This window comes from Dipodomys merriami, unplaced genomic scaffold, assembly GCF_024711535.1.
Source record: "Dipodomys merriami isolate MVZ:Mamm:240054 unplaced genomic scaffold, mDipMer1.0.p SCAF_86, whole genome shotgun sequence".
Lineage (NCBI taxonomy): Eukaryota > Metazoa > Chordata > Mammalia > Rodentia > Heteromyidae > Dipodomys > Dipodomys merriami.
Genome location: NW_027206468.1, coordinates 2822609 through 2845535, shown reverse-complemented (window position 1 = coordinate 2845535; position 22927 = coordinate 2822609).

Below are 22927 nucleotides of genomic sequence, written 5' to 3'. Positions count from 1 at the left end.
AGGGTGAGGTTTAGGGTGAGAGTGAGGTTTAGGGTTAGGGTTAGGGTGAGGTTTAGGGTTAGGGTTAGGGTTACAGTTAAGGCGAGGGTGAGGGATAGGATTAGAGCTAGGGTTGGGGTGAGGGTTAGGGTGAGGATTAGTGTTAGTGTTAGGGGTAGGGGTAGGGTTAGGCTGAGAGTTAGGGTGAGGGTGAGGGTTAGGGTAAGGTTTAGGATTAGGATTAGGGATAAGGTGAGGGTGAGTGTGAGGTTAGTGTTTGTGTTAGGGTTAGGGTTAGCATTAGGGTTAGGGTGAGGGTGAGGGTTAGCTTTAGGTTTAGGTTTAGAGCGAGGGTAAGGTTGAGGCTTATGTTGAGTGTTAGGGATAGCGTTAGGTTATGTGCTAGGATGAGCAATAGGTTTAGGGTTAGCTTTAGAGTGAGGGTTAGGGTGAGGGTTAGGTTTAGGTTTAGTGTTAGGGTTAGGGTTGGTGTTAGGGTTAGGATTAGGGTTACGGTAACTGTGAGTGTGACAGTTGTTGTTAGGGTTAGTGTTTTGCTTAGGGTTAGGCTGAGGCTAAGGGTGAGGGTGAGGGTTAGATTTAGGGTGAGGGTTTGGTTTAGGGTTAGAGTGAGGGTTAGGATGAGGGTTAGGGTTGGATTAGGGTTAGGGTATGTCCTAGGGTGAAGATTAGGGTTAGTGTTAGGTTTATGGTGAGGTTTATCGTTAGGGTTGGCGTCAGGGTTAGGGTTAGGGTGAGGGTTTGGGTTAGGGTTACAGTTACGGTGAAGGTGAAATTTAAGTTTAGGTTTAGGGTTATGGTTATTCTTAGGGTTAGGGTTAAGGTTATGATGAACGTGAGGGTTAGGTTAAGGTAGAGGGTTAGGATTAGGTCTAGGTTTAGGGTGAGGGTTAGGGTTAGGGTGAGGGCTAGGGTGACGGTGAGGTTTAGGGTTAGGGTGAGGTTTAGGTTAGGGTGATGGTGAGGGTTAGTGTGAGGATTAGTGTTAGGGTTGGGGTTAGTGTTAGGGTGAGGGTAAGTGTTAGGGTAAGGGTTAGGGTTATGGTGACGGTTATGGTTACAATGAGGGTTAGGTTCACTTTTAGTGTTATTGTTAGGGTTAGGGTTAGGCTTACGGTTACTATGAGGGTGAGGGTTAGGTTTCGGTTTAGGGTGAGGTTTATATTAAGGGTTAGGGTTAGAATTAAGGTTAGGGTGAGGGTGAGGTTTAGGGTTAGAGTTAGCGTTAGTGTTACTGTTAGGGTTAGGGTGAGGGTTAGTGTGAGGGTTAGGGTTAGGGTTAGGGTGAGTGTTAGGATGAGGTGAAGTGTTAGGATTAGGGTTAGTGTGAGCACTAGGGTGATGGTTCATGTGAGGGTTAGGCTTAGGGATAGGGATAGTTTTAGGATTAGGTTTAGATTGAGGGTGAGTGTGAGGGTTAGGGTTAGAGTTAGGCTTAGGGTTCGAGTCAGTGTTAGGGTTAGTGTTTGGTTTAGGGTGAGGGTGAGGATTAGGTAAGGGTTAGGGTGATGATGAGGGTGAGGGTTAGGGTTAGGTTTAGTGTGAAAGTCAGAGTTTTGGTGAGGGTTATGGTTAGGGTGAGGGTTAGGGTTAAGGTTAGGGTTAGGGTGAGGGCTAGGGTGAGAGTGAGGTTTAGGGTTAGGGTTAGGGTAAGGTTTAGGGTTAGTGTTAGGGTGAGGTTTAGGGTTATGGTTAGGGTTACGGTTAAGGCGAAGGTGAGGGTTAGGATTAAAATTAGGGTTAGCTTGAGGGTTAGGGTGAGGGTTTGTGTTAGTGTTAGTGTTAGGGCTTGGATTAGGATGAGGGATAGGGTGAGGGTTAGGGTTAGGGATAGGGTTAGTTTTAAGATTAGGTTTAGGGTGAGGGTGAGTGTGAGCGTTAGGGTTAGGGTTAGGCTTAGGCTTAGGGTTAGGGTGTGGGTTAGGGTGAGGGTGCGTCTGATGATTAGTGTTAGGTTTAGGGTTAGGGTTAAGGTTATGTTTAGGGTCACAATCAGGATTAGTGTTACGCCTAGGGTTAGGCTTAGGGTTAGGCTGAGGGTGAGGGTGGGGGTTAGGATTAGGGTTAGGTTTCGGGTTAAAATTAGTGTTATTGTCAGTGTTATGGTTTTGGTTATGTTTGCGGTGAGGGTGAGGCTGAGGGTGAGGGTTACGTTTAAGTTTAGGCTTAGGCTTAGGGTTAGGCTGAGGGTGAGATTGGGGGTGAGGAATAGGTTTTGGGTGATGGTTAGGGTGCGGGTTAGGGTGAGGGTTAGGATGAGGGATAGGGTTAGGATTAGGTTTAGAGTGAGGGCTAGGGTGAGGTTGAGTGTTAGGGTTAGGGTTAGGCTTAAACTTAGGTTTAGGCTGAGGGTGAGGGTGAGGGTGAGTGATAGGGTTAGGGTGATGGATAGGGTTAGGGTTAGGGTGAGTGTTAGAATGAGGGTTAGGGTTAGGGTGACTGTTAGGGTGAGCGTGAAGGTCAGAGTAAAGATGAGGTTTAGGCTGAGGTTGAATATTGCCCTAAGGGTGAGGGTTAGGATTAGGGTCATTGTTAGGGTAAGGATTAGGGTTAGGGTGAAGGATAGATTGAGGATTAGGGTTAGGGTTAGTGTGAGGTTTAGGGTGAGGATGAGGGTTAGTGTTAGGGTGAGGGTTAGGGTTAGAATTAAGATTAGGGTGGGGGCTAGGTTGACACTGAGGGTTAGGGTTAGGGTTAGGGTGAGGTTTAGGGTTAGGGTGACAGTTAGGGTTACTGTGAGGGTTAGTGTGAGAGTTAGGGTTAGTGTTAGGGTGAGGGTAAGTGTTAGGGTGAGGGTTAAGGTTAGGTTAAGGCTTAGGTTTAGGGTGAGGGTTAGGGTTAGGGTTTGGGTTAGGGTGTGGTTGAGGCTGAGGATTAGGGGTAGGTTTAGGGTTAGGGTTAGGGTTAGGTTTAGGGTTAAGGTTAGGATTATGGTTAGGGTTAGGCTTAGGCTAAGGGTTAGACTGAAGTTGAGGGTGAGGGTGGGGTTGCGGATTAGGTTTAGGGTTATGGTTAGGTTTAGGTTTATTGTTAGTGTTATGGTTCAGGTTAAGTTTGCGGTGAGGGTGAGGTTGAGGGTGAGGGTTATGGTTATGGTTAGGGTCAGGGTTAGGGTTAGGGTTAGGGTTAGTTTTATTGTTAGGGTTAGGTTTAGAGTTACGGTGAGGTTGAGGGTGAGAGTGAGGGTTTTGTTTAGGGTCAGGGTGAAGTTTAGGGTTAGAGTTAGGGTGAGGGGGAGGGTTAGGGTGAGGGTTAGGTTTAGGTTTAGTTTTAGGGTTAGGGGAGGGAGGAGGGTTAGGTTGAGGTTTAGGGATAGGGTTAGGTTTAGCTTTAGGGTTAGGGTGAGGGTGAGTATGAGGGTTAGTGTGAGGGTTAGGCTTAGGCTTAGGGTTAGGCTGGGGGTATGGATTAGTGTTAGGGTGATTGTTCAGGTTAGGTTTAGTGTTATTGTTAGGGTTAGGTTTAGAGTTACGGTGAGGGTGTGGGTGCGGGTGAGGGTTAGGGTTAGGGTTAGGGTGAGGGTTAGGATGATGATTAGGGTTAGGATTAGAGTTAGGGTGAGTGCTAGGGTTTGGGTGAGGGTTAGGGTTAGTGTTAGGGTGAAGTTTACGGTTAGGATTAGGGTTAGGGTGAGGGTGAGTGTTACTATTAGGGTTGGGCTTAGGGTTAGGGTTAGGTTTAGGGTTAGGATTAGTGTTATTGTTAGGGTTAGGGTTAGAATTATGGTGATAGTGAGGGTACGGGTGAGGAATTTGGTTAGGGTTATGGTGGGGTATAGGGTTAGGGTTAGGGTTAGGGTTAAGGTGAGGGTGAAGTTTAGGTTTAGATCCAGTTTTAGTGGGAGGGTTAGGGTGAGGGTTAAGTTTAGGGTTAGTGTTAGGTTTAGTGTGAGGGTGAGAGTTAGGTTGAGGTTTAGGGTTGGGATTAGGGTTAGTGTGAGGCTTAGTGTTAGGGCTAGGGTTAGTGTTAGGTTGAGGGTATTTGTTAGGGTGAGGGTTTGGGTTAGGGTGAGGGTTATGGTTCAGGTGAGGGTTAGGGTTAGGGTTAGGGTTATTGTTAGGGTTAGGTTTAGTGTTACAGTTACGTTGATGGTGAGAGTGAGTGTTATATTTTGGGTTAGGATGAGGTTTAGGTTTAGGGTTAGGGTTAGCGTTAGGGTTAGAGTGAGAGTGAGGTTTAGGGTTAGAATTAGCCTTAGTGTTACAGTTAGGGTTATGGTGAGGGTTAGGGTTAAGATTAGGTTTAGGCTTAGGCTTAGGCCGAGCATGAAGTTGAGGGTTAAGGTTAGGGTTAGGGTGATGGTTAGGGTTAGGGTTAGGGTGAGGGTGAGGGAGAGGTTTAGGGTTAGATTTAGGGTTAGGGGGAGGTTTAGGATGAGGGTTAGGGTTAGGATTAGGGTTAGGGTAAGGGCTAGGGTGAGGGTGAGTTTTAGGGTTAGGGTTAGGTTGAGGTTTAGGTTAGGGTTAGGGTTAGGGTTAGCATGAGGCTGAGTGTGAGGATTAGGGTTAGGGTGAGTGTTAGGGTTAGGGTTACGTTGAGGGTTTAGCTGAGGGTGATGGTTAGGGTTGGATTTAGGATAAGGATTAGGGTTAGGGTTTCAGTGAGTGTGAGGGTTAGGGATAGTATTTTGTTTACGGTTATGGTTAGAGTGAGGGTTATGATTAGGGCTAGGATTACGGTTATGATGATGGTGATTGTGAGGTTTAGGGTTAGGGTGATGTTTAGTGTTAGGGTTAGGTGTAGAGTTAGGCTTAGGGTGAGGGTGAGGTTTAGGGGTAGAGTTAGGTTTAGGGAGGGGTGTTAGGTTGAGGGTTATGGTTAGCCTGAGGGTTAGGGTTGGGGTAACGGTAAGGCTAAAAATGAAGGTTATGCTGAGTGTGAGGGTTATGGTAAGTGTGAGGGTAAAGTTTAGGATGAGGGTTAAGGTTAGGGTTAAGGTGAAGGTGAGGGTTAGATTGAGGATTAGTGTTAAGGTTAGTGTGAGGTTTAGGGTGAGGATGAGAGTTAAGGTTAGGGTGAGGGCTAGGGTGAGGGTGAGGGTTAGGGTTAGTGTTAGGGTGAGGTTTAGGGTTAGGGTGATGGTTAGGGTTAGTGTGAGTGTTAGGGTTAGGGTTAGGGTTAGTGTTAGGTTGAGGGTTAGGTTTAGGGTGAGGGTTATGGTTATGGTTATGGTTAGGGTGAGGGTTAGGGTTAGGGTTAGGGTTATTTTTAGTGTTAGGGTTATAGTGTTATTTTTACCGTGAGGGTAAGGGTGTGGGTTAGGGTTGGGGTTAGAATGAGGTTTAGGTTTAGGATTAGGTTTAGAGTTTGGGTTAGGGTGAGGGTGAGGTTTAGGGTTAGAATTAGGGTTTGTGTTAGGGTTAGGGTTAGGGTGAGGGTTAGTGTTCGGATTAGTGTGAGGGTTAGGGTTAGGCTTAGGCTTAGGCTTAAGCTTAGGCTTAGGCTTAGCATGAGGGTGAGGGTTAGGGTTAGGGTTAGGGTGAGGGTTAGGGTTAGGGTTAATATGAGGTTTAGGTTTAGACTTAGTGTTAGGGTGAGGGCTACGGTGAGGGTTAGGGTGAGGTTTAGGGTTAGGGATAGGTTGAGGTTTCAGATTAGAGTTAGGGTGGGGTTGAGTTTGAACGTTAGGGTTAGGTTTAGGTTTAGGCTTAGGGTTAGGGTGAGGGTTAGGGTTGGGGTTTGGATTAGGGTGAAGGTGAGGCTGAGGACTAGGTTTAGGTTTAGGGTTAGGTTTAGGGCTATGGTTACAGTGAGGGTTAGGGTTAGGCCTAGGGTTATGCTTAGTGTTAGGCTGAGAGTGAGGGTGGGTGTGAGGATTAGGGTTAGGGTTAGGGTTTAAATTAGGGTTATTGTTAGTGTTATGGTTTGCTTTAAGTTTGCAGTGAGGGTGAGGTTGAGGGTGAGGGTTATGGCTAGGGTTAGGCTTAGGCTTAGGGTTAGGCTGAGGGTGATCTTGGGTGTGAGGAATAGGTTTTGGGTGATATTTAGGATTATGGTTAGGGTGAGGGTTATGATGAGGGTTAGGGTTAGAATTAGGTTTAGGGTGAGGGCTAGGGTGAGGTTAAATATTAGGGTTAGGGTTAGGCTTAGGCTTGGGTTTAGGCTGAGGGTGAAGGTGAGGGTGAGGTTTAGGGTTAGGGTGATGGATAGGGTTAGGGGTAGGGTGAGTGTTTGGATGAGGGTTAGGGTTAGGGTGAGTGTTAGGGTGAGGGTGAGGGATAGTTTGAGGATTAGGGTTAGGGTTAGTGTGAGGATTAGGGTGAAGATGAGGGGTAGGGTTAGGGTTAGGGTGAGTGTTAGGTTTAGAATTAAGTTTAGGGTGTGGGCTAGGGTGAGGCTGAGGGTTAGGGTTAGGGTGAGGGTGAGGTTTAGGTTTAGGGTGAGAGTTAGGGTTACTGTGAGGGTTAGTTTTAGAGTTAGGGTTAGTGTTAGGGTGAGGGTAAATGTTAGGGTGAGTTTTACGGTTAGTTTTAGGGTTATTGTGAGGTTTAGGGTTAGGGGTATGGTGAGGGTGAGGATGAGGGTTAGAGTTAGGGGAGGTTTAGGGTTAGGGTTAGAGTTAGGGTTAGGGTGAGTGTGAGGTTTAGGGTTAGAGTTAGGGTTTAGGTGAGGGTTAGGATGAGGGTTAAGGTTAGTGTTAGTTTTAGATTTAGGGTTAGGGTGAGGTTAAGTGTTAGGGTTATGGTTAGGATTAGGGTTAGGGTGAGGGTGAGTGTGTGGGTTAGCGTTAGGTTTAGTTTAGGCTTAGGGTTAGGCTGAGGGTTAGGTTGAGGGGGAGGGTTAGGGTTCGAGTGAGGGTTAGGGTTAAGGTTAGTGTGAGGGTTAGGATGAAGGTTAGGTTTAGGATTAGGTTTAGGGTGAGGGCTACGGTGAAGGTGAGGTTTAAGGTTAGGGTTAGGGTGAGGTTTAAGGTTAGGGTTAGGGTCAGTGTGAGTTTGAGGTTTAGGGTTAGAGATAGGGTTAGGGTGTGTGTTAGGGTGAGTGTTTGGCTTAGTGTTAGTGTTATAGTTATGGTTAGGGTGAGGGTTAATGTGATGGTGTGTGTTAGGGTCAGGGTTAGGATTAGGATTAGGGTTAGGGAGAAGGGGAGTGTGAGGGTTAGAATTAGCCTCATGTTTAGGCTGAGGTTGAGGGTGAGGGTGAGTGTTAATGTTAGTTTGAGGGTTAGGTTTGGGTGTGGTTTATTGTTAGGGTTAGTGTTAGAGTTAGGGTTTGGGTGAGTTTTAGGTTGAGTGTTAGGGTTAGGGTGAGGTTTAGGGTGGGGGTGATGGTAAGGGTAAACGTGAGGGTTAGGCTAAGGGAGAGGGTTAGGGTTAGGGTTAGGGTGAGATTTAGGGTTCGGGTTAAGTTTAGGGTTAGGGTGAGGATTAGGGTAAGGGTTAGGGTGAGGGTGAGAGTTAGGGTTAGGTTGGGGTTAGGGTTAGGATTAGGTTTAGGGTGAGGGCTAGTGTGAGAATGAGTGATAGGGTTAGGGTTAAGCTTAGACTTAGGTTTAGGCTGAGGGTAAGGGTGAGGCTGAGGTTTAGGGTTAGCGTGATGGATAGGTTTAGGGTTAGGGTGAGTGTGAGAATGAGGGTTAGGTTTAGGGTGACTGATAAGGGGAGCGTGACAGTAAGAGTTAAGGTGAAGGTTAGGCTGAGGGTGAATGTTCCCCTAAGGGTGAGGGTTAGGATTAGGGTCATTGTTAGGGTAAGGGTTAGGGTGAGGTTTAGTGTGAGGGTGAGGGATAGATTGAGGATTAGAGTTAGGCTTAGTGTGAGGTTTAGGGTGAGGATGAGGGTTAGGGTTAGGGTGGGTGTTAGGGTTAGAACTAAGGTTAGGGTGGGGGCTAGGGTGACGCTGAGGGTTAGGGTTAGGGTTAGGGTGAGGTTTAGGGTTAGGGTGAGAGTTAGGGTTAATGTGAGTGTTAGTGTGAGAGTTAGGGGTAGTGTTAGGGTGAGGGTAATTGTTAGGGGGAGGGTTAGGGTTAGGGTTAGGCTTAGGGTTAGGGTGAGGATTAGGGTTAGTGTTTGGGTTAGGGTGTGGTTGAGGCTGAGGATTAGGGTCAGGTTTAGTGTTAGGGTTAGGTTTAGGTTTAGGGTTAAGATTGGGATTATGGTGAGGGTCAGGGTTAGGTTTAGGCTTAGGCTTAGGGTTAGGCTGAGGGTGAGGGTGAGGGTGGGGGTGCGGATTAGGTTTAGCATTAGGGTTAGGGTTAGGTTTATTGTTAGTGTTATGATTAGGGTTAAATTTGCGGTGAGGGTGAGGCTTAGGGTGAGGGTTATGGTTAGGGTCAGGGTTAGGGTTAGGGTTAAGGTTAGTGTTATTGTTAGGGTTAGGGTTAGAGTTATGGTGAGGTTGAGGGTGATGGTGAGGGTTTTGGTTAGGGTTAGGTTTAGAGTGAGTTTTAGGGTTAGGGTTAGTGTTAGGGTGATGGTGAGGTTTAGGGTTAGAGTTAGGGTGAGGGGCAGGGTTAGAGTGAGCGTTAGGGTTAGGTTTTTTGTTAGGGTTAGGGGGAGGGTGAGGGTTAGGTTGAGATTTATGGATAGGATTAGGTTTAGGATTAGGGTTATTGTGAGGGTTATGCTTAGGCTTAGGGTTAGGCTGAGGGTGAGGTTGGGGGTGAGGATTAGGATTAGGGTGATGTTTCGGGTTTGGGTTAGTGTTATTGTTAGGGTTAGGGTTAGAGTTACGGTGAGGTTGAGACTGGAGGTGAGGGTTAGGGTTAGGGTTAGGGTGTGGTTTAGAAGGAGGATTAGGGTTAGGATTAGGGTTAGGGTGAGTGCTAGGGTTTGGGTTAGGGTTAGGGTTAGTGTTAGCTTGAGGTTTAGGGTTAGGATTAGGGTTAGGGTGAGGGTGAGTGTTAGAATTCGGGTTAGGCTTTCCGTTAGGGTTAGGTTTAGGGTTAGGGGTAGTGTTATTGTTGGGGTTAGGTTTAGGGTTATGGTGAGGGTGACGGTACTGGTGAAGGTTTGGGTTATTGTTATGATGTGGTTTAGGGTTAGGGTTAGGGTTAGGGTTAAGGTGAGGGTGAGGTTTAGGTTTAGATAGAATTTTAGTGGGAGGGTTAGGGTGAGGGTTAAGTTTAGGGTTAGTGTTAGAGTTAGTGTGAGGGTGAGGGTTAGGTTGAGGTTTAGGGTTAGGATTAGGTTTAGTGTGAGGGTTATTGTTAGGGTTAGGGTTAGTGTTAGGTTGAGGGTATTTGTTAGGGTGAGGGTTTGGTTTAGGGTGAGGGTTTTGGTTCGGGTGAGGGTTAGGGTTAGGATTAGGGTTATTGTTAGGGTTAGGGTTAGAGTTACAGTTATGGTGAGGGTCAGAGTGAGGGTTATGTTTTGGGTTAGGATGAGGTTTAGGTTTAGGGTTAGGGTTAGAGTTAAGGTTAGGGTGAGAATGAGGTTTAGGGTTAGAGTTAGCCTTAGTGTTACAGTTAGGGTTACGGTGAGGGTTAGGGGTATGATTAGGCTTAGGCTAAGGCTTAGGCCGAGCATGAAGTTGAGGGTTAAGGTTAGGGTTAGGGTTATGGTTAGGGTTAGGGTGAAGGTTAGGGTGAGGTTTAGGGTTAGAGATAGGGTTAGGGTTAGGAATAGGTTTAAGGTGAGGGTGAGGGTGAGGGTTAGTGTTAGGTTAAGGATTAGGCTTAGGTTTAGGGTGAGGGTTAAGTTTAGGGTTTCGGTTAGGGTGAGGGTGAGGATGAGGATTAGGATAAATTTTAGGGTTAGGGTTAGGGTGAGGTTTAGGTTTAGGTTTAGGGTTAGGGTTAGGTTAGGCTTTCATTGAGAGGGTCAGGCTTAGGATTAGGCTTAGGCTTAGGTTAAGGGTGAGGGTGGGGGTGAAGATTAGTGTTAGGGTTAGATTTCGGGTTATTGTTAATGTTGTGGTTAGGGTTAAATTTGTGGTGAGGGTGAGGCTGAGGGTGAGGGTTATGGTTATGGTTAGGGTTAGGGTTAGTGTTATTGTTAGGGTTATGGTTAGAGTTACGGTGAGTTTGAGGATGAGGATGAGGATTTTCGTTAGGGTGAGGTTTAGGGTGAAGTTTAGGGTTAGGGTTAGGGTTAAGTTTAGGGTGAGTGTGAGGTTTAGGGTTAGAGTTAGGGTTAGGGGGCAGTTTATGTTGAGGGTTAGGGTTAGAATTAGGGTTAGGGTAAGGGCTAGGATGAGGGTGAGTTTTAGGGTTAGAGTTAGGTTGAGGTTTAGGGTTAGGGTTAGGGTTAGGGTGAGGGTGAGGTTTAGGGTTATAGTGAGGGTTAGCATGAGGCTGAGGGTGAGGATTAGGGTTAGGGTGAGTGTTAGGGTTAGGGTTAGGGTGAGGGTTTAGCTGAGGGTGAGGGTTAGGGTTAGGGTTAAGGTGAAGGTGAGGGTTAGATTGAGGTTTAGTGTTAAGGTTAGTGTAAGGTTTAGTGTGAGGATGAGAGGTAGAGTTAGGGTGAGGGCTAGGGTGAGGGTGAGGTGTAGGGTTATTGTTAGGGTGAGGTTTAGGGTTAGGGTTATGGTTAGGGTTAGTGTGACGGTTAGGTTTAGGGTTAGGCTTAGTGTTAGGTTGAGGGTTAGGTTTACGGTGAGGGTTATGGTTATGGTTATGGTTAGGGTGAGGGTTAGGGTTAGGGTTAGGGTTATTGTTAGTGTTAGTGTTAGGGTTATGTTTACCGTGAGGGTTAGGGTGGGGGTTAGGGTTGGAGTTAGGATGAGGTTTAGGTTTAGGATTAGGTTTAGAGTTTGGGTTAGGGTGAGGGTGAGGATTAGGGTTAGAGTTAGGGTTAGTGTTAGGGTCAGGGTTAGGGTGAGAGTTAGGGTTAGGATTAGGTTGACGGTTAGGGTTAGGGTTAGGTTTACGCTTAGGCTTAACTTAGGCTTAGGCTTAGCATGAGGGTGAGGGTTAGGGTTAGGGTTAGGATGAGGTTTAGGTTTAGGCTTAGGGTTAGGGTGAGGACTTCTGGTTAGGGTGAGGGTTAGTGTTAGGGATAGGGTTAGTTTTCGGATTAGGGTTAGGGTGAGGTTGAATGTGAGCATTAGGCTTTGGGTTAGGGTTAGGCTTAGGGTGATCTTGGGAGTGAGGAATAGGTTTTCGCTGATGGTTATGATTAGGGTTAGGGTGAGTGTTATGATGAGAGTTAGGGTTAGGAGTAGGTTTAGGGTGAGGGCTAGAGTGAGGTTGAGTGTTAGGGTTAGTGTTAGGCTTAGGCTTAGGTTTAGGCTGAGGGTGAGGGTGAGGGTGAGGTTAGGGTTAGGGTGATGGATAGGTTTAGGATTAGGGTGAGTGTTTGGATGAGGGTTAGGGTTAGGGTGAGTGTTAGGGTGAGGGTGAGGGATAGATTGTGGATTACGTTTAGGGTTAGTGTGAGGATTAGGGTGAGGATGAGGGTTAGGGTTTGGGTGAGTGTTAGGGTTAGATTTAAGTTTAGGGTGGGGGCTAGGGTGTAGCCGATGGTTAGGGTTAGGGTGAGGGTGAGGTTTAGGGTTAGGGTGAGAGTTAGGGTTACTGTGAGCGTTAGTGTTAGAGTTAGGGTTAGTGTTAGGGTGAGGTTAATTGTTAGCGTGAGGGTTAGTGTTAGGTTGAGCGTTATGGTTAGGGTGAGGTTTAGGGTTAGTTTTAGGGTTATTGTGAGGCTTAGGGTTAGGGGTAGGGTGAGGGTGAGGATGAGGGTTAGAGTTAGGGGAGGTTTACGGTTAGGGTTAGGGTTATAGTTAGGGTTAGGGTGAGTGTTAGGTTTAGGGTTAGAGTTAGGGTTCAGGTGAGGATTAGGATGAGGGTTAGGGTTAGGGTTAGTTTTAGGTTTAGGGTTAGGGTGAGGTTAAGTGTTACGGTTATGGTTAGGATTAGGGTTAGGGTGAGGGTGAGTGTGTGGGTTAGGGTTAGGTTTAGGTTTGGGCTTAGGGTTAGGCTGAGGGTTAGGTTGAGGGGGAGGGTTAGGTGTCGGGTGAGGGTTACGGTTAGGGTTAGTGTGAGGGTTAGGATGAAGTTTAGGTTTAGGATTAGGTTTAGGGTGAGGGCTAGGGTGAAGTTGAGGTTTAGGGTTAGCGTTAGGGTGAGGTTTAGGGTTAGGGTTAGGGTCAGTGTGAGTTTGAGGTTTAGGGTTAGAGATTGGTTTAGGGTGAGTGTTAGGGTGAGGGTTTGGCTTAGTGTTAGTGTTATAGTTAGGGTTAGGGTGAGGTTTAGGATGAGGGTGTGTGTTAGGGTTACGGTTAGGTTTAGGATTAGTGTTAGGGAGAGGGGGAGTGTGAGGGTTAGAGTTAGCCTTAGGTTTAGGCTGAGGGTGAGGTTGAGGGTGAGTGTTAGGGTTAGTTTGAGGGTTAGTGTTAGGGTTAGGGTGTGGTTTCGTGTTAGGGTTAGTGTTAGAGTTAGGATTAGGTTGAAGGTGAGGTTTAGGGGTAGAGTTAGGGTTAGGATGAGTGTTATGTTGAGTGTTAGGGTTAGGGTGAGGTTTAGGGTGGGGGTGACGATAAGGGTAAACGTGAGGGTTAGGCTAAGGGTGAGGGTTAGGGTTAGGGTTAGGGTTATGGTTAGGGTGAGATTTAGGGTTCGGGTTAAGTTTACGGTTAGGTTGAGGGTTATGGTAAGGGTTAGGATGAGGGCTAGGGTGAGGGTGAGGTTTAGGTTTAGAGTTAGGGTGAGGTTTAGGGTTAGGGTTAGGGTTAGGGTTAGGATGAGTGTGACTTTTAAGGTTAGATTTAGGTTTAGGTTGAGACTGAGGTTGAGCGTTAGTGTTTGGGTTAGTATTAGAGTTAGGGTTAGGGTGAGGGTTAGGTAGAGGGTGAGGGTTAGGCTTAGGGTTAGGATTAGGATTACGGTAAAGGTTATTGTGAGTGTGAGTGTTAGGGTTAGGGTTAGGGTTAGGCTTAGATTTAGGCTGATGGTAAGGGTGAGGGTGAGGGTTAGGGTAAGTGTGAGGGTTAATGTTAGGATTAGGGTGAGAGTTAGGGTTCGGTTAAGTTTAGGGTTAGGGTGAGGGTTAGGGTTAGGGTTAGGATGAGGTTTAGGTTTAGATTTAGGGATAGGGTGAGGGCTAGGGTGAGGCTGAGGGTGAGGGTTAGGGTTAGGGATAGGGTTAGGTTTAGGAATAGGTTTAGGGTGAGGGTGAGTTTGAGCGTTAGGTTTTGGGTTAGGGTTAGCCTTAGGGTGAGGGTGAGGGTTAGGGTTAGTATTTCGGTTAGGGTGAGGGTGCGGCTGAGGATTAGGGTTAGGTTTAGGGTTAGGGTTAGGGTTAGGGTTACAGTGAGGATTAGGGTTACGTTAAAAATCAGGGTTATGCTTAGGGTTAGGGTGAGGGTTAGGGTTCGGATTAGGGTTACAGTTACATTGAGGGTGAGGGTTAGGGTTATGGTTAGAATGAGGTTTAGTTTTAGGGTTAGGTTTAGAGTTAGGTTTTGGATGAGGGTGAGATTTAGGGTTAGAGTTAGGGTTAGTTTTAGGGTTAGGTTTAGGTTGAGGGTTAATGTTAGGGTTAGGCTTAGGCTTAGGCTTAGGCCAAGCATGAGGGTGAGGGTTAGGCTTCGGGGTATGGTGAGGGTTGGAGTTAGGTTTAGGGTGAGGTTTAGGATGAGATTTAGGGTTTGGATTAGGGTAAGGGTGAGGGCTAGAGTGAGGGTTATGGTGAGGCTAGGTATAGGGGTAGGGTTAGGTTTAGGAATAGGGTTAGGGTGAGTGTGAGTGTGAGAGTTAGGGTTAGGTTTAGGATTAGGCTTAGAGTTAGGGTGAGGGTTAGGGTTAGGGTTAGGGTTAGGGTGAGGGTGAGGCTGAGGATTAGGGTTAGGTTTAGGGTTACGTTTAGGGTTATGTTTAGGTTTTGGGTTAGTGTTAGGGTTAGGGTTAGGGTTAGGGTTACGGTGAGGGTTAGGGTTAGGGGTAGGGTAAGAGTTAGAATTAGGCTTAGGTTTAGGCTGAGGGTGAGGGTGAGGGTAAGGGTTAGGGTAGGTTTATTGTGAGGGTTAGGTTTAGGTTTAGGGTTAGGGTGAGGGTTAGGATTAGGGTTAGGTTTAGGGTGAGGTTTAGGGTTTGGGTTAGGGTTAGAGTTAGGTTTAGGGTGAGCGGGAGGTTTAGGGTTAGGGTTAGGGTTAGGGTTAGAGTCACGGTTAGGTTGAGGGTTAGGTTTAGTGCTAGGGTTAGGGTTACAGTGAGAGTTAGGTGGAGGGTTAGGGTTTGGGTTAGGTTTAGGTTTAGGATTAATTTTAGGGTGAGGGTTCCTGTGTGTGTTAGGGTTAGGTTTACGTTTAGGCTTATGGTTAGGCTGAGGGTGAAGTTGAGGTTGAGGGTTAGGTTTAGGGTGAGGGGTAGGGTTTGGGTTCAGTTTAGGGATAGGGTGATGGTTAGGGTAAGGGTTATGGTGAAGTTGAGGGTTAGGGTTAATTTGAGGGTTAGGGTTAGAATTAGGGTGATGGTGAGGGTGAGGTTTAGCGTTAGGTTAAGAGTGAGGGTTAGAATGATTGTTAGGGTTAGGATTAGGTTATGGTGAGGGCTATAGTGAGGGTGAGGTTTAGGGTTAGGGTTAGGGTGAGGTTTAGGTTTAGGGTTAGGGTTAAGGTGAGGGTGAGGTTTAGGGTTAGAATTAGGGTTAGGGTGAGGGTGAGGGTGAGGGTTAGGGTTAGGATTAGGATTAGAGTAAGGGTTCGGGTGAGTGTGAAGGTTAGGTTTAGGATTAGGGTTAGGATAGTTTTAAACTGAGGGTGAGGGTGAGGGTGAGGGTTAGGGTTAGAGAGAGAGTGAGGTTTAGTGTTAGGGTGAGACTTAGGGTTCGGGTTAAGTTGAGGGTTAGGGTGAGGATTAGGGTTAATAATAGGGTTAGGGTGATGGTTAAGGTTTGGCTTAGTGTGAGGGTTAGGATGAGGATTAGGGTTAGGATTAGGGTTAGGGTGAGGGCTAGGGTGAGGGTGAGGGTGAGGATTAGTGTTAGGATGGGGTTTAGGTTTAGGGTTAGGGTTAGGGTGAGGGTTAGGATGAGAGTTAGGGGTACGGTGATGTGAGTGTTAGGGTTAGGGTGAGGTTTAGGGTTAGTGTTAGGGTTAGGTTGATGGTGAGTTTTAGGATTAAGGTTAGGGTTAGGGTTGGGGTTAGGGTTAGGGTTAGGATTAGTGTTATTTTTAGGTTTATGGTTAGAGTAACAGTGAGGGTGAGGATGAGGGTGAGGGTGTGGGTTAGGGTGAGGGTTAGGGTGAGGTTTATGGTTAGGGTTAGGATTAGGGCTAGGGTGAGGGTGAGGTTTAGGGTTAGATTTAGGGTTAGGGGGAGTGTTAGGTCGAGATTTAGGGTTAGGGTTAGTGTTAGGGTTAAGGTTAGGGTGAGGGTTAGGTTGAGGTTTAGGGTTAGGGTTATGGTTAGTGTTAGGATTAGGGTGAGGGTTAGGGTTAGGTTTCAACTTAGGCTTAGGGTTAGGCTGAGGGTGAGGGTGGGGGTGAGGATTAGGGTTAGGGTGATGGTTAGGATTAGGGTAAGGGTGAAGGCTCGGGTGAGGGTGAGGGTTAGGGTAAGGCTTAGGCTAAGGCTTAGGTTTAGGCTGAGGGTGAGGTTGAGGGTGAGGGTTAGGGTTAGGATGATGGTTAGGTTTACCCTTAGGGTGAGGGTTGGGATGAGGTTTAGGGTTAGGGTGAGGTTAGGGTGATATTGATGGTAAGGGTAAAGGTGAGGTTTACGCTGAGTGTGAGTATTAAGATAAGGGTGAGTGTTAGGGTTAGGTTTAGGGTTAGTGTAAGGGTTAGGGTTAGCGATAGGATGAGGGTTAGATTGAGGATTAGTGTTAGGGTTAGTGTGAGGTTTAGTGTGAGGATGAGGGTCAGGTTTAGGGTGAGGGTGAGGGTTAGAATTAGGGTTAGGGTGAGGGCTAGGGTGAGGGTGAGGATTAGGGTTAGTGTGAGGGTTCGTGTTAGGGTTAGGTTTAGTGTTATGGTGACGATAAGTGGTAGGGTGAGGATTAGGGTTAGGGTGAGGGTTATGGTTAGGGTGAGGGTGAGGGTTTGGTTGAGGGTGAGGGTGAGTGTGAGAGTTAGTGTTAAGGTTAGGCTTAGGGTTAAGCTGAGGGTTAGGGTTAGGATTTGGTTTAGGGTAGGGTTCTGCTTAGGGTTCGCGTAAGGGTGAAGGTTAGATTGAGTTTTAGGGTTACGGTTAGGGTGAGGTCTAGGGTTAGGGATAGGTTTAGGTTTAGGATTAGGGTTAGGGTGAGGGTGTCGGTAAGGTTAAAGGTGAGGGTTAGCCTGAGCGTGAGGGTTACGGTAAGGGTGAGGGTTAGGTTTAGGGTTGGCTTAGGGTGAGGGTTAGGTTTAGGGTTGGGGTGAGAGTTAGGGTTCGGGTTCAATTTAGGGTTAGGTTGGGGGTTAGGGTAATGGTTACGGTGACGGTGAGGGTTAGGGTTAGGTTCAGGGTTAGTGTTAGGATTAGGGTTAGTGTGAGATCATGTTTAAGGTTAGTGTTAGGGTGAGGGTTAGGATGAGGGTTAGGGATAGGATTAGGGTTAGGGTGAGGGCTAGTTTGAGGTTGAGGTTTAGGGTTAGCATTAGGGTGAGGTTTAGGGTTAGGGTTAGGGTTCGGGTTAGGATGAGGTTGAGGTTTACGGTTAGAGTTATGGTTAGGGTGAGGCTGAAATTGAGGGTTAGGGTTAGGTTTAGTGTTAGAGTTAGTGTTAGGTTGAGGGTTAGGTTGACGCTGAGGGTTAGGCTAAAGGTTAGGATTAGGATTAGCATAAGGGTTAGGGTGAGTGTGAGGGTTAGGGTTAGGGTTAGGCTTAGGGTTAGGCTGAGGGTGAGGTTGAGAGTGAGGGTTAGGGTTAGGTTTACGGTGAGAGTTAGGGTTCGGGTAAATTTAGGGTTATGGTGAGGTTTAGGGTTAGGTTTATGGTGAGCTTGAGTTTTAGGGTAAATTTGAGGCTTAGGGTTAGGATTATGGTTAGGGTAAGGGTTAAGGTTAGGGTTAGGGTAAAGTTAAGAATGAAGATTAGGGATAGGGTGAGGGCTAGGTTGAGGGTGAGGCTTAGTGTTAGTGTTAGATTAAGGTTTAAGGTTAGAGTTAGGCTTAGGGTGAGGGTTAGGTTGAGGGTTAGGTTTATGGTGAGGGTGAGGGTTAGGGTGAGGTTGATGGTAAGGGTAAAGGTGAGGTTTAGGCTGAGTTTGAGTGTTAGGGTGAGGGTTAGGGTTAGGTTTAGGGTTAGGGTAAGGGTTAAGGTTAGGTTCAGGGTTAGTGTTAGATTGAGGATTAGGCTTAGGTTTTAGGGTGAGGATGAGGATTAGGGTGAAGGTGAGGGTTAAAATTAGGGTTATGGGGAGGGCTAGGTTGAGGGTGAGTGTTAGGGTTCGGGATAGGGTTTTGGTGAGGTTTAGGATTAGGTTGAGGGTTAGGGTTAGTGTGAGGGTTAGTGTTCGGCTTAGGGTCAGTGTTAGGGTGAGGGTAAGTGTTAGGGTGAGTGTTAGGTTTTGAGTGAGGGTTATGGTTGGGTGAGGGTTAGGGTTAGGGTTATTTTTAGGGTTAGGTTTAGAGATACGTTTACGGTGAGTGTAAGGGTGAGAGTTAGGGTTAGGTTTAGGGTGATGTTTAGTGTTAGTGTTGGGTTAGGGTTAGGGTTAAGGTGAGGGTGAGGTTTAGGAGTAGAGTTAGGTTTAGGGTGAGGGTTAGGGTAAAGGTTATGGTTAGGGTGCGGGTTAGGGTGGGGTTGAGGGTAAGGGTAAATTTGAGGGTTTGGCTGAGGGTGAGGGTTACAGTAATGGTGAGGGTTAGGGTTAGGGTGAGGGTTAGTGTTAGGGTTAGGATGAGGATGAGGGTTAGATTGAGGATTAGTGTTAGGGTTTGTGTGAGTTTTAGGGTGAGCTTGAGGGTTAGGGTTAGTGTTAGGATGAGGTTTACTGTTAGGGTGATGCTTAGGGTTAGTGTGAGCGTTAGTGTTAGCGTTAGGGTTTATGTTAAGGTGAAGGTAAGTGTTTGGGTGAGGGTTAGGTTTAGGGTTAGAGTTATGGTTAGGGTGAGTGTGAGGGTTAGGGTTAGGGTTATTGTTAGGTTTAGGTTTAGGGTTATGGTTAGTGTTAGTGTTAGTGTTAGGGTTAGGGTTAGGATGAGGTTTAGTTTTAGTCTTAGGATTAGAGTTAAGCTTAGGGTGAAGGTGAGATTTAGGGATAGAGTTAGCTTTAGTGTTAGTGTTAGTGTTAGGGTGAGGGTTAAGGTTAGGTTTAGGCTTAGGCTTAGGCTTAGGCATTGGCTTAGGCCGAGCATGAGGGTGAGGGTTAGGGTTCGGGTTAGGGTTCGGGTTAGTGTGAAGTTTAGATTGAGGTATAGGGTTAGGATTAGGGTAAGGGTGAGGGCTAGGGTTAGGGATAGGGTTAGGTTTAGTATTAGGGTTAGGGTGAGGGTGAGTGTGAAGTTTATGGTTAGGGTTAGGCTTAGAATTAGGGTGAGGGTTACGGTTAGGGTTTGGGTTAGTGTGAGGTTGAGGTGAGGATTAGGGTTAGTTTTAGGGTTAGGTTTAGGGTTAGAGTTATGGTTAGGCTTAGGCTTAGGATGAGGGTGAGGGTGAGGTTGAGGATTAGAGTTAGGGTTTGGGTTAGGCTTAGTGTTAGGTTTATTGTTATTGTTAAGTTTGCGGTTAAGTTTGCGGTGAGCATGAGGCTGAAGGTGAGGGTTATGGGTAGGGTTAGGGTTAGGGGGAGGGATAGGGGGAGGTTTAGGGTTAGGGTTAGTGTTAGGGTAAGAGTGAGGGTGAGGGTTAGGTTGAGGTTTAGGGATAGGGTTAGGTTTAGGATTAGGGTTAGGGTGAGACTGAGTGTGAGGTTTAGGGTGAGGATTAGGCTTAGGCTTATGGTTAGGCTAAGAGTGAGGGTGGGGGTGAGGATTAAGGTTAGGGCTAGGCTTGGGCTTATGGTTAGGCTGAGTGTGAGGATGGAGGTGAGGATTAGGGTTAGTGTGATCGTTTGGATTAGGGTAAGGGTGAGGGCTCGGGTGAGGGTAAGGGTTAGGGTAAGGCTTAGGCTTAAGCTTCCAGTTAGGCTGAGGGTGAGTTTGAGGGTGAGGGTTAGGGTTAGCGTGATGGCTAGGTTTATTGTTAGGGTGAGGGTTAGGATGAGGTTTAGGGTTCGGGTGAGGTTAGGGTGAGGATGATGGTAAGGGTAAAGGTGAGGTTTACGCTGAGGGTAAGGGTTAAGATGAGGGTGAGGGTTAAGGTGAGGGTGAGGGTTAGGATTAGGGTTAGGGTGTGGGCTAGTGGCAGGTGAGGTTTACGGTGAGGGCTAGGGTGAGGTTTACGGTTAGGTTAGGGTTAAGTTTAGGGGGAAGTTGAGTTTAGGGTTAGAGTTAGGGTTAGGGTGAGGCTGAGGTTGAGGGTTAGGGTTAGGGTGAGGTTTAGTGTTAGGATTAGTGTTAGAGTTAGGGTTAGAACAAGGGTTAGGTTGTGGGTGAGGGTTACCCTTAGCATTAGGATTAGGTTTAGGCTGAGGGTGAGGGTTAGTTTGAGGGTTAGGGTTAGGTTGAGGGTTAGGGTTAGGTTGAGGGTTAGGGTTAGGATTAGGGTTAGGGTGAGGGTTAAGTTTAGGGTTCGGGTGAGGGTAAGGATGAGGATTAGGGTTAGGATTAGGGTTATGGTGAGGGCTAGTATGAGGGTGAGGGTTAGGGTTAGTGTTAGATTAAGGTTTAGGGTTAGGGATAGCTTTAGGTTGAGGGTTAGGGTTACAGTGAGTGTGAGGGTTAAGGTTAGGGTGAGGGTTAGGGTTAGGATTAGGGTTAGGGTGAGAGTGAGTGTTAGGATTAGGGTTCGGTTTAGGGTTAGGTTTAGGTTTAGGGTTAGGGTGAGGGTTAGGGTGAGGATGATGGTAAGGGTAAAGGTGAGGTTTAGGGTGAGGGTGAGGGTTAAGATAAGGGTGAGGGTTAGGTTTAGGCTTAGGTTTAGAGTAAGGGGTAGTATTAGGGTCAGGGGGATTGTTAGATTGAGGATTAGGGTTAGCGTTAGTGTGAGGTTTAGAGTGAGGATGAGGGTTAGGGTTAGGGTGAGGGTGAAGGTTAGAATTAGGGTTAGGGTGAGGGCTAGGGTGAAGGTGAGGGTGAGGGTAAGGGTTAGGCTTAGGCTTAGGATTAGGCTGAGCGTGAGATTGAGGGTGAGTGTTAAGGTTAGGGTGATGGTTAGGTTTACAGTTAGGGTGAGGGTTAGGATGAGGTTTAGGGTTAGGGTGAGGGTTAGGTTGAGGTTTAGAGTTAGGGTTAGGGTTAGACTTAGGGTTATGGTGAGGATGAGGTTCAGGGGTACAGTTAGGGTTAGGATGAGGGTTAGGGTTAGGGTGCAGGTTAGTCTAGGGGTGACGGTAAGGGTAAAGGTGAGGTTAGGCTGAGGGTGAGGGTTCCGGTAAGGGTGAAGGTTAAGGTTAGGGTGAGGGTTAGATTGAGGATTAGTGTTAGGGTTAGTGTGAGATTTAGGGTGAGGATGAGGGTTAGGGTTAGGGTGAAGGCTAGGGTGAGTGTGAAGGTTAGGGTTAGGTTTAGGGTGAGGGTAAGTGTTAGGGTGAGGGTTAAGGTTAGGGTGAGGGTTATGCTTAGGGTGAGGGTTAGGGTTAGGGTTAGGTTTATTGTTAGGTTTCGGGGTAGGGTTATGGTTGCTGTGAGGGTGAGGGTGAGGATTAGGGTTAGGGTTAGGATGAGGTTTAGGTTTAGGTTTAGGTTTAGAGTCAGGGTTAGGGTGAGGGTTAGGCTTAGGCTTAGGCTTAGGCTTAGGCTTTGGCCGAGCATGAGGTTGAAGGTTCGGGTTCGGGTTCGGGTGAGGGTTAGGGTTAGGTTTAGGGTTAGGTTGAGAATTAGGTTGAGGTTTAGGGTTAGGATAAGTTTAAGGGTGAGGGCTAGGCTGAGGTTTAGGGTGAGGGTTAGGGTTAGAGATAGGGTTAGGTTTAGGATTAGGGTTAGGGTGAGGGTGAGTGTGAGGTTTAGGATTAGGGTTAGCGTTAGGGTTAGGGTGAGGTTTAGGGTTAGGATTTCGGTTAGGGTGAGGATTAATGTTAAGTGAAGGTTATTTTTAGGGTTAGGCAAAGTGTTAGGGTGAGAGTTAGGGTTAGGTTGAGGGTTATGGTTAGGTTGAGGGTTAGGGGTATGGTTAAGGTTATTGTTAGGGTTAGGGTTAGGCTTAGGGTTAAGGTGAGGGTGAGGGTGAGGGTTACGGTTATGGTTATGTTGAGGTTAAGGTTTAGGGTTAGGCTTAAAATTAGGGTTAGGGGGACAGTGAGTTTTAGGATTAGAGTTAGGGATTGTGATAGGGTTAGGGTTAGGGTGAGGTTTAGGGTTAGGGTTAGGCTTAGGCTTAGGCTTAGGCCGAGCATGAGGGTGAGGTTTAGGGTTAGGGTGATGGTTCTGGTTAGGATTAGTGTTATTGTTAGGGTTAGGTTTAGAGTTACAGTGAGGTTGAGGGTGCAGGTGAGGGTTAGGGTTAGGGTTAGGGTGGGGTTTACGGTTAGGGTTAGGGTTAGTGTTAGGTTGAGGGTGAGGTTAAGGTTAGATTTAGGGTTAGTGTTAGGTTGAGGGTTAGTGTTAGCGTTAGGTTTAGTTTTAGGGTGAGGCTAAGGGTTATGGTGAGGGTTTGGGTTAGGGTGAGGGTTATGGTTAAGCTGAGGTTTAGGAATTGGTTTAGAGTTATTGTTAGGGTTCGGTTTAATTTTACGGTTACAGTGAGGGTGAGGATGAGGGTTAGGTTTAGGCTTAGGGTGAGGTTTAGTGTGAGGGTGAGGTTTAGCGTTAGAATCAGTGTGAGGGTTAGGTTGAGGGTTTGGGTTAGGGTTAGTGTTAGTGTTAGGGTTAGGGTGAGAGTTAGGGGGAGGTTTAGGGTTAGGGTTAAGTTTAAGATTAGGTTTAGGATGAGGGTGAGTGTGTGTGTTAGTGTTTGGTTTAGGGTTAGGCTTAGGGTTAGGCTGAGGGTGAGGTTGAGGGTGAGGGTTAGGGTGAGGGTTAGCGTTAGGATTAGGTTTAGGGGGAGGGTTAGGATGAGGGTTAAGGTTAGGATTAGGGTTAGGGTGAGGGCTAAGGTGAGGGTAAGGTTTAGGGTTAGGGTAAGTGTGAGGGTTAGGGTTTTGTTTAGTGTGAGCGTTAAGGTTTGGCTTAAGTATAGGGTTAGGGTGAGCGTTACGGTAAGAGTTACACTGAGGGTGAGGTTTAGGATTAGGTTGAGGGTTAGGTTTAGGATTAGGGTTAGTGTGAGGGTGTGGATAAGTGTTAGGGTTAGGTTTAGGGTGATGGTTAGGATGAGGTTTAGGGTTAAGATTAGGGTTAGGGTTAGGGCTAGATTGAGGGTGAGGGTTAGGGTAGTGTAAGGCTTACTCTTAGTGTTAGGCTGAGTGTGAGGTTGAGGGTGAGGGTTAGGGTTAGGGTGATGGTTATGTTTACAGTTAGTGTTAGAGTTAGTATGAGGTTTAGTGTTTGGAGGATTTTTAGGGTGATGATGATGGTAAGGGTAATGGTGAGGTTTAGGCTGAGGGTGAGGGTTAAGATAAGGGTGAGCGTTAGGGTTAGGTTTAGGGTTAGATTAAGGGCTAGAGTTAGGGTTAGGGTGAGGGTTAGATTGAGGATTAGGGTTAGGGTTAGTGTGAGGTTTAGAGTGAGGATGAGGGTTAGGGTGAGGGTGAGGGTTAGGGTGAGAGTTATTGCTAGGTTGAGGGTTAGGGTTAGGGTGAGGGTGAGGTTCAGTGTTAGGGTTAGGGTTAGAGTTAGGGTTAAGGTGAGGTTGAGGTTTAAGGTGGAGTTAGGGTTAGGGTGAGGGTTAGGATGAGGGTTAGTGTTAGTGTTTGGGTTAGGGTGAGAGTTAGGGGGAGGGTTAGGGTTAGGGTTAAGTTTAAGATTAGGGTTAGGATGAGGGTGAGTGTGTGTGTTAGGGTTTGGTTTAGGGTTAGGCTTAGGGTTAGGCTGAGGGTGAGGTTGAGTGTGAGGGTTAATGTTAGGATTAGGGTTAGGGGGAGGGTTAGTATGAGGGTTAAGTTTAGGATTAGGTTTAGGGTGAGGGCTATGGTGAGGGTAAGGTTT